The sequence below is a fragment of the Suricata suricatta genome, chromosome 4, assembly GCF_006229205.1.
Source record: "Suricata suricatta isolate VVHF042 chromosome 4, meerkat_22Aug2017_6uvM2_HiC, whole genome shotgun sequence".
In the NCBI taxonomy this organism is placed as follows: domain Eukaryota; kingdom Metazoa; phylum Chordata; class Mammalia; order Carnivora; family Herpestidae; genus Suricata; species Suricata suricatta.
In genome coordinates, this window is record NC_043703.1 from 69,611,358 (window position 1) to 69,622,012 (window position 10,655).

The 10,655-nt window shown below is 45.9% G+C and overlaps 1 non-coding gene across 1 annotated transcript; it reads right to left on the reverse strand.

Moving 5' to 3' along the window:
* Window positions 1-7,790: 7,790 nt before the first annotated feature.
* On the reverse strand, window positions 7,791-7,897 carry LOC115290897. Its single transcript, XR_003908278.1, has one exon. It is a non-coding gene; the product is annotated as a U6 spliceosomal RNA (small nuclear RNA).
* Window positions 7,898-10,655: the final 2,758 nt, after the last annotated feature.

Here is a 10,655-nt window from a genome sequence, read left to right on the forward strand (position 1 = left end):
TTGGATAAACACCCCTTGGAGAAAATGTTTTTTGCGCGCAGCGAGTACAAGTCAGGTCAAAAGAAGATGACCTTGCAAATGGAGTCTTCCAGGGAACTATCAGAGTGGCCGGACAATGGCAGGGCTCTGGGGGCCAGACTTTCAGGGAGCTCCAGCTCCATTTTGATCTGTCTGATGGATACCAGGCTGCTGGTCTTACTCTGTTTGCTTTTCAAGGCAGTGGAGACAGGGAGATTGGAAGAGGGCAAGTTGAAATACCACAACTCTCACTGTTCTTACCAAGATTCAGTCATGTATACTGAGTAAAAGCTTCCCAGATTAGTGCAAGCCATTGGTTAATTCCAGGAGTTCTGACAAAGTTGATTTTGACCATTTATTGTCAGTTTTCTTGTTACTGTTTTGGAGAAGAAAATGTTCAGAAGTCCTTATTCCTAACAAGATGTATGTTCTGGAAGATGAGTCTGGCCTGCATGTGTAGAGGACATTAGGATTTGGGAGAGACTGAAATCCAGGAGAGGAGATGGAAGTTTCATGGTCAGTGGGCCACATGATAATAGTTATAGTGAGAGAAACACCCAGAAGAGCTCTTCTGGATCAAAGGGTTGCAGTTTGCCAGGTTCTGTGTTCAGTATCTTACATATTTTTTGTACATCATCATATCTATTTTAAAGATGATAAAACTGCATTTAGGGAAGTTCAATACCTGTCCAAGGTCATGCAGCTAAAAGGGAGATAGAGCAGCTTTTGAATCATGAGTCTGACCTTAAAATCCATGTTCATAGTCATTAGCTTGTGTTTCTAGAAGCAGGCTCAACTTCTACAGTTAAAAAAAATTTTCATGTAACAAAAATTCATTGGTAACTGGCTAGGTGCTGGGTACTGTTTTAGGGGTTAGTGAACAAGATAGGACAAAAGTCCCTGTTCTCATGGAGCTTATAGTCTAGTTGATGGAGATAGACAATAAACAAGGTACATAAGCAAACTACGTCTTATGTTGGATAGTGATGGGTGCTGAAATAAGGCAAAGGAGTGGAGAAGGGGCCTTGCTAGAAAGTAATACCTGAGTAAGGACCTGAGGTTGAGAGAAGAAGCATGTGCATGTCTTTTTTTTTTTTAATGTTTATTTTTGAGAGAGAGAGAGAGAGCACACAAGCAGGGGAGGGGCAGAGAGAGAGAGGGAGACACAGAATCCGAAGCAGGCTTCAGGCTCCGAGCTGTCAGCACAGAGCCGGACACAGGGCTCAAACCCATGAGTTGCAAGATCATGACCCGAACCAAGGTTGAACACCCAACTGACTGAGCCACCCAGGCACCCCAAAGAATGTGCATATCTAAGTGAAGAGCACTCTGGATAGAAAGGATAGCAAGTGCAAAGGCCCTGAGGCAGGAAGGTGCCTGGCTTGCATGAGGAACAGCAAGGGGTCAGGGTGGTGGGTACAGTTGAGTGAACAAAGAGGGGGAGTATAAGGAGACAAGGTCAGAGAGGTAATGGGGACCCAGACTGCCTGGGTCTCACAGGCCACTGGAAGGAATCTGACTCTGAGGAGTGACATCCCTGAAAAGATGCCTCTGGCTTACGTGTTGAGGATGGAGAGACAAGGCCAGGGAATAAGCTTTGCAGGAATCTAGGACAGGGGCCGTGGCTTGGAGCAAGGTGGTAGCTTTGGAGGAGGTGAGAATGGTCAGCTTCTGTATATATTTTGAAGATCAAGCTTACAGGATTTGCTGATGGTCTGGTGGTGGGGAGTGAGGAACGGAAGTTGTCAAGGACAACTCTAAGTTTGGGAGCTCCAGTCCCTGGGAGAATGGCATTTCCCTTGCTGAGATGGGGGAGAGTGGGAGGAAGCCGTTTGGGAGATTCAAGCGGGTGCTGTGTCTGTGGGTGCTTTGTTGAGTGACCTACCCAATATCCTCAGGGCGCTTTCTGGTAGCCAGTTTTGGGCACAAGTCTGTTGTTCAGGGAGAGAACTGAGCCTGGGTGAGCAAGGCAGCATAGAGGACCTCGAAATGACCATAATAGTGTAATGGTAAAAGGGGGGTGGGTAGAGGTTAGACACACTCAGAAAGCGCAGCCCTTTGGATCTTTCCAACCACATCTGCTACCTTGTCTGCCTAAGCAGAAGCATCCCTCCATCAGTAGTATTCACACTGATGACCTTGATGTATAAAGAGAAATAAATTAATGAAGCAGCTGGCACAGGACGCTGCTCAGTGCCCAGTGTGTGACAGCTGTGTGCTCTGGAAATGTTCTGTGTCATCTCACTGAAGTTCAGTATATGCTGAGAAGTCAGGGAGGGCTGACATTAATTTTGAAAGATTTCCACACACACAAAAAAACAAACTCGTTAAACTTGACATAAATAAATGTGTGAAATTTAAACAGGCAAGCCTCAGTTTTCAGGAAAATGAATTCAGGTGGACCAGCCCTTGCCCACTTCACTGCACGTTAGGTCAAGATGGAGAGAGCTGGGAAGTGGGGGAGGAGCTGGGACAGACTCGTTCAAGTCCACTCAATCCAGGGTCCATGGCCGTCCATCACTCAGCGCTCCCCCCAGCCAGAAAATGGACCTGGTTTGCTAGAGACAGTTCATATTCCCCACTTGCATTAATCTTCCCTTTCTAGGGAGCTTGCCAGTCTGCTGAGGAAAACATTCTTCCTGTAGCGTTTCCAATGTCAGTGAAAGCTCTTTGTTTGTCTCGCCCTTCCCAGGGATTGACCCACCGCATTTCCATACGGGAATCATCTTTTCATCCGCTCGCCACATACGGTGGGCTCAACCCAACTGGTCTTTTCTCTGGAGCATCTTGTTGCTGCAGTCTGTGGTTACAGTTTTTAAGGACTTAATAAACAGATGTGTTTTTCTGTCCCCAAGGAAGGAAATGAAGATTGTCACTTGGCGTTGTGTTCTGCCATCATGTTTTTGTTGCTGTTGTAGAAATGGAGCAGAAAATTACTGCTGCTCCTTTATTGCTCAACTGCCCACGCCATTTCCAGTCCTTGGGAAGAAAATCAATTGTTTTTGCAAATTTTATTCAGACATTTGGGTTATTATTTGCCGAAATCATCCCCATTCTTTCCTCTGAAAAGCGGAAGTTCTGTGATTGGAAAAAAAAAAGCACTACTTTTCCCACCGCAATGAAACATCAGCTGCTATGGTAGACTTTCATTATTATATCTCTGCACCTCACTTAGTCACAGGACATTAGTGAAATAGAGGATATATTTACACCTATCTTTAGGTCATGAAAAGAACTTTAAAGTTCTTTCAAAAGTTTTTTTTTCAAGTTTATTTATTTTGAAAGAGACAGAGACAGGGCGAGTGGGGGAGGTGCAGACAGAGAGAGAGAGAGGGAGAGTGCACACAAGTAGGGGAGGGTCAGAGAGAAGAGGGGAGAGAGAGAATCCCAGGTAGACTCCACAACACCAGGGCAGAGCCTACTGTGAGGCTTGAACTCATGAACCTGATCAGATCATGACCTGAGCTGAAGTCGGACGCTTAACTGACTGAGCCCCTCAAGCATCCCTGGGTTCTATTTCTATCCCAGATGGGTCATGGAGCAAACCAGGCTCTGAGCTGTCAGGACAGAACCCAATGTGGGGCTTGAACCCTGAATGACTTATTTTTCAAACTCTGATTTAGAGCAGGCATTTTATACCACTTGAAAGTTTTTAATGTGTGACAATCAAGTAATTACAAAATTTGGGCTATGGTAGCATGACAGGTTAACATCAGCCAAGAAGTCTCAGATGGTAGATATTCACATGGGCAACTGACAATTTCAATTAAATCCTGGTTGTTCTCAGGCTACTGGTGGATACTTCTAGGAGAGAGGAAGTTGGTCAGAAATGGTTTTGTGGGTTTTTTTCCCCCTCAAGAGTCTACTTTAAGTAATCTCCACCCTCAGCACGAGGCTTGAACTCACAACCCCACGATCAAGAGGCACACGTTCCACCTACTGAGCCAGCCAGACAGTTCCAGTTGAAAATGTTTTAAAATCATTGGCAAACACTGGAGACATATGCTTGCTAAGGTTCTAGACTGAATAATTAAGGATGGATTTTGACACGATTCTTGACTTAGTTGCTAACTTGCCTACTGATATATTGGACAAGTCATTGGCCCAGCCTCAGTCCTAGTAGGGGCTAGAATAGTGGTCTCCACAGTCAAGTGTAGGAGAGGAGGGGGGCAGGCAGAAGGCTGGGCAGGGGTCCTTTGGGATTGGGAGGCAGAGATGGGAAGAGGGGAAGACACAGTACCTGATAACAGTCTTTGCTGCTTACAAGGAACTCCCCCATGAGGCAGACTGGAACTGGTGAGGGTAGGAGTCAGAACCCACAGCACCGTGAGGGAAGGATTTGGTTCAGGTGGGAGAGATTTCCATTCTCCTTCCAGCAGGGGTCAATATGAGGGTCATTGTATTAGTCGGATAAGGCTACCACAAACAAAAGTTCTGCAGATCTGGGGGCTTCAACAGCAGAAATTGATTAACTCACAGTTCTGGAGGCCACAAAGTCCAAAATCAGGATATCGGCAGGGTTGAGTTCCTCAGAGACCTCTGTCCTGTGTCTTCACGTGGATATTCCTCTTGTGTTGTTTCTCGTTTTTATAAGGACACCAGTCCTACTGGATTAGAACCCATCTGTATGGCCTTATTTCATTTTAATTGCCTCTTTAAAGGCCCTGTCTCCAAAAGCACTTACATTCTTAGGTACTGAGGGCTAGGACTCCAGCATAGGAATCTGGGGGACACAGTTCAGCCCATAATGATATTACAGTGGTCTCCATACTACTGTAATTTCACATGTGCTTCGCCAGAGAAAACACATGAGCATGAATACCAAGCAAGTCTACTTGATTATTTATAAGTCATAGTCCACTAGACTAATAGCTTTGCTCCCATATATAGAAATTTTAAAGGATAAGCAAGATGTAAATAGAAGTTCTATATTTTGTCCCATTACCCAGCAGGTCATTTGGGTACCCACTGAGGCACAGCCACCCTGCTTTTGGGGGACCACAGCCCCTGTGTTTGCCATGTCTGTCTCTCTGATTCTTATTTTTCCAAGGCTTTCTTGGGGGACCTATGTGCAGTCCAGATTGAAACACTCATTCCTCAGATATGAATACCCTCTCTCTCAGATCATAATCAAGTCTCCCTACCTTGGAGCCATGCTCTCTCTTTAAGGAGACTTTCCCTACATTGTGACCTCTCTGGGTGGATTTGTCGTTTACTTCAGCGATCACATTTCTCTCAGCTCTTGGTCCTTGAGGGCACATGTCAGCATCCTATGAGGCCCACCACCTGCATTTTCCATTTGCCACCTCACAGTTTTCTCTTTGATCCACTTCTCATTCTTCTTCTATGTAATTTCCATTTCTTCACCTAAACTGTAAAGGCCAAGAGAAGGCAGATTAGCCTAAAATCTGTCTTCCTGGCGGCAAGCATGGTGCTTGGGAACTCAGGGGCTTCATAGACTGTGGACATTGGAACTTTCCACATCATCACATGGTGAAATAGAAAATTGAAACTCACTATTGCTTTAGAGTTTAAAACTTCAAGTCTTGCAATTAAGCGTAAAGGTGGATATCATTCTAACACAATTAAAAAATTAATAGCCTTCCTAGTTGCCCTTCTAGAAAGTCCTTGGGGAGTAAAAAGACATAAAAGCCCTTGCATTTGCCTTCATTAGAATCCCCAGTGTGTGGCACAGGATATTGGCAAAGTGGCATCCAGCCTTACCTTCAGCCCAGAGTTGCTGCCGGTGAATTGACCCTTAGGAGTTCCCTGAACTGTCATTGAAAGTGTAGCAAATGAAAGACTGGGAATTCTGGGAGAAGTTACTGGATAGCGCCCAGGGTTGTGTGACTGAACTCGTGGGGGACTGGGGCTCCGACAAGCATCCCATCAAGACCTGGTGACCCCATTTTCTAGCATCTTTCCTGGGCTTTCCTGCCTCTGTTGAACAGCATCTTTGTCCTATTCTTCTGACAGAGCTCTCTTCTAATTAAGGTGGGCTGGCCGAACAGAGGTGGTCATCAGTGATCATGGGCCAGCATCTCTGTCTGGCGGTCTGTGTACATTCTGACACAGGTCTCTTGGGGACTGTGCCTGACACCAATGGGGAAAAGCTGTCTGAGGGCAGGACAGCCTATGGGACTTTCTCAGATCATGCCATGCAATAGCCATCTCTTGTGGCTCATGCCAGGGCATGCTGGGTTCCGGCAGGCTTTGGCCCAGACAACAATGGGAGACTAATTATGGAATATTAGCTTCTCAGTGGCCCTTACCTTGGGCTACGATGTAGAGACTGCCAATGCACAGAAGAACAAACTCTATTGGCTGCTTAGTGACAGAAGAATGAGTTCTGTTTTAAAAGAAGTATACCTCTCCTTGTGCTGAGCTTCCTTCCTGTTTAATTAGGGATTGGGGATTGTAGGTGCGCTTGAATACGATCCCAGTAAACCTTGCTCTCTGTCCGAGGTGGATTTACCAATGGACTTCAATTTCTAGGCAGCGTTACCAGTGGGGCTGAGGCATGTGAAGGGGCTCTCGGTAAGCCTCACTAGAACTGCACACCTCTTCACTGGAAGGGCCCCAGGCATTTTCACATTCAGGCATTTCACATTCACATCTACTCTCTGGTCTTCATGACTCAAGGGCAAATGGCCTCTCTACTCATTTGAGCTCCATTTACACTTAACAAACCAGTTCAAATTTTCAACCCATCAGCAGTGCCTGGCAAGTGTACACCACATCCCAGGCTCAGTGACGGGACAGGTCACCAACTCTGGAGCGCTGACAAATTAGGGGCTCCCTGCATTCTGAGTACTTACCACCATTCTGGCGCTCACTAGCACTATTTCAATTACTCTTCACAGGCATGAGAAAGGCATCAGTATCCCCATTCTGCAGATCAAAAAGCTGAGGATCAGAGAGTTACATAGTTGTTGGTCAGAGAGCCAGGATTCGAATCCAGGCTTGGCTTCAAAGCTCATGCTCTTACCATGGCTGCTGAACTGAAAGGAATGTACAATGTTTGTGTGCTGAGAGGGGGGAAGAGGTCCAGTCATGTCAGCCATCGTATGGCCGTTGCTTATTGACCCTAGATTGACAATTTCTTGGCTAAGCAGAGGACTTTGTAGTTTTTTTTTTAAAATAGTAGTTTATTGTCAAATTGGTTTCCATACAACACCCAGTGCTCTTCCCCATAAATGCCCTCCTCCATCACCACCACCTCTTTTCCCTCCCTCCCCCTTCCCCTTCAACCCTCAGTTCGTTTTCAGTATTCAATAGTCTTTCAAGTTTTGCATCCCTCTCTCTCCCCAACTCTCTTTCCCTCTTCCCCTCCCCTTGGTCCTCCATTAGGTTTCTCTTGTTCTCCTGTTAGACCTATGAGTGCAAACATATGGTATCTGTCTTTTTCTGCCTGACTTATTTCACTTAGCATGACTCAAGGTCCATCCACTTTCCTACAAATGGCCATATGTCATTCTTTCTCATTGCCATATAGTACTCCATTGTGTATATATACCACATCTTCTTGATCCACTCATCAGGTGATGGATGTTTAGGCTCTTTCCATGTTTTGGCTATTGTTGACAGTGTTGCTATGAACATTGGGGTGCATATGCTCCTATGCATCAGCACTCCTGTATCTCTTGGGTAAATCCCTAGCAGGTCTATTGCTGGATCATAAGGGAGTTCTATGGCTAGTTTTTTGAGGAACCTCCACACTGTTTTCCAGAGCGGCTGCATTCTAGTTTACATTCCCACCAACAGTGTAGGAGAAAAATATGGAACGCTTCACAAATTTGAGTGTCATCCTTGCACAGGGGTCATGCTAATCTTCTCTGTGTCCTTCCAATTTTAGTATATGTGCTGCCAAAGTGAGCACCTTTGTAGTTTTTTTACACGTATCTCTGATTGAGAGCCATTGTTTTGTTCTTTCCTCTATTGATGAAGACTCCATTAAGCCCTAAGTCAGTAAACCCAGTCAGGTGTGCCTTAGGGTGTGACAGAGGTGCCCAACTTCACCTTCTTGTACCAGATGGTACTTGCATTGATTTTACTTCAGTGAGCTGGGAATTATAGGGCACCACATGGCAGGGACCAGCTATGGGTTTCACATTCCATTTTTTCCAACTCAATGCAATGCCAGGTTCTAGCCAGGTCAGGGCTTCAGCTCTCTGCCAAGAGTGGATTCTTCAAGGATCCAGGCAGTCCTGCACCCCCATGCTGGCATGGAATCCCGAGGACTCATGGGCATGTCTCAGCCCAGTCCTTGGCAAGGACAGCCGGTGCCTCACTGGGCATGAGGATGTATGTGAGTTGCTCTGACCCTCTTCCCAGGGCAGAAGGAATAGACACCTTATTATCATGTCATTGTAACTATATCTATTTTACTCATTCTCAGCTGAATAAATAAAAATGGATGAATTTCTCTCCAATGCATTGACATTCTCAAAAGCATAAACATGAGAAGGGGGCGTTGTTAGGCAAGGAATTTGCCAGTTATATTCATCTGCCAGGACTGCCAAAGTGCCCTGGACTGGGTGGCTTGAACAATAACCATTTATTTTCTTACAGTTCTAGAGGTGAGATGTTTAAGATCATGGTGTCATGGAGAGAGAGAGAGACGCAAAACTTGAGAGACTATCGAATAGTGAAAATGAACTGAGGGTTGAAGGGGAAGGAGGAGGGGGGAAAAGAGGTGGTGGTGATGGAGGAGGGCACTTGTGGGGAAGAGCACTGGGTATTGTATGGAAACCAATTTGACAATAAACCACTAAAAAAAAAAAAAGATCATGGTGTCAGTGGGGCTGATTTCTCCTGAGTCCTCTTTCCTTGGCTGATAGATGGTTGTTTTCTTCTTATAAGAGCACAGGTCCTATGGGAGGACCCACCCTATGGATCTCACTACCTTAATTCACCTCTTTAAAGACCCTACCTCCATGTACAGTCACATTCTGAGATATTGGGAGTTAGGGCTTCAACATACGAATTTTGGTGGCACATAATTCAACCTGTAATGCTGACATGATATATTCTTTCTTGGGGCAGAAATGAAGGTCCTCTCTTGGAATGGACAAATAATCTGGGTTTTTTGATGTCACTGGCTTCCCAAGAGGAGGAAGGATCACGTAGTGGTGTCAGGGTGACTCAGATGCACCCGGGGATTGATTCTGCGAAGAGCCTCCCATAATGAGGTGCAAGGATCGTCAGCCTTCTGGGTTCCTTTGGTATTTATGGTTTTCCTCTGGTTTTTATGGGGGAGGAAACTGGGACCAGGGAGATGGTGTGACTTGTCCACGTCACACACTGAGCCAGGAGAGCTAGGACAAGCTTAGTCTCCTTGGTCTGTCAGAGGCAGATCACCACTGTACCTCCACTTAGCTTTGCTGCCTTTGGTTTCCTATCAGGAAAATGCCAATGGCCATTTTCATGTCCTCTGGGGGGAGATGTTGACAAAAGCCCATAAAACTTTCCAAAAAGAGCACAGGATGGGGCCCTGTAAAAGAAATATTTTTCTCACGCTAAGAACTTTCAGGAAACGGAATCTCAAGCTAGCATCATGGTAGGGTGGTATAAAGTGCCTGGTCTAGGGTCCGGACAGCTGGGGTGTGCCCCAGCTTTACCAGGAGTGACTTGTAAGAATCTACAAAAGTTACCTCCTGGGGACTCAGCTCATCTATAAGAAGAAGCTGTTGAACTCTGTGAGTGGCTGGATGGTGGAACAGCATCTCAGACTCCATGCATTGGAATCCTTCCTCAAAAACCCGGTGCCTAAACTGGATAAAACGCTGTGCTCGCTGAAGGGCAAGTGAAGACAGAGACAAGAGTCCACTCAGTCTGAGCCCCTTCTCAGACCCCAACTTCCCCCGGACCCACAGGGTTCTTCCACGAATCTCCCAGGCTCTAACACACCACCATATTTCTCACCAGGAGGTGGCTCTCTTCCCTAGTTTCTAAACTGTATTATTTGGCGGAAAAGTGATCATTAATCAAACTAGTTTGCTGACTTGCTGAGGAAAACATGCCTTCAGAATTCAGCTGCTGGGGAAAGCTCCAGAAAGCAAGCCCTGTGTGACCTTGCCCTTTGGTTTATGACAATGTACCACCTGAATCCCTGACTGAACACCCCCCTCATGTTCCAGCTTTCTGCCCCTTTAGAAATTTGATCTGAGGGGAGCCTGGGTGGCTCAGCCAGTTAAGTGGCCAACTTCAGCTCAGGTTGTGATCTCGTGGTTTGTGAGTTCGAACCCCACATCGGGCTCTGTGCTGACCGCTCAGAGCCTAGAGCCTACTTCTGACTCTGTGTCTCCTTCTCTCTCTGCCCCTCCCCTGTTCACACTCCCACTACTCCCAACCATCCCGGTAAGACTTAAATTAATGAAGCATAGGAAGACAGGACAAGTTTTTAAAGTACCCAAATGAGCATTATGGTAAAATGGAGACTTTCACTTCCAATATGGTGGACTAGCTAATATCAGATCACCCCCCTCCCACCTTGAGAACAACTGGAAAAACTAGATAAAATATGTTTTAAAACTTGGTTGAAGGTATTCAAGATCTCCAAGTCAGCTAGGACTTGTAGATCCAAAACCAAGGAAAGAAGGGAATTACAGAGAGAGCAGTTTTCTGTGTGCTTACCC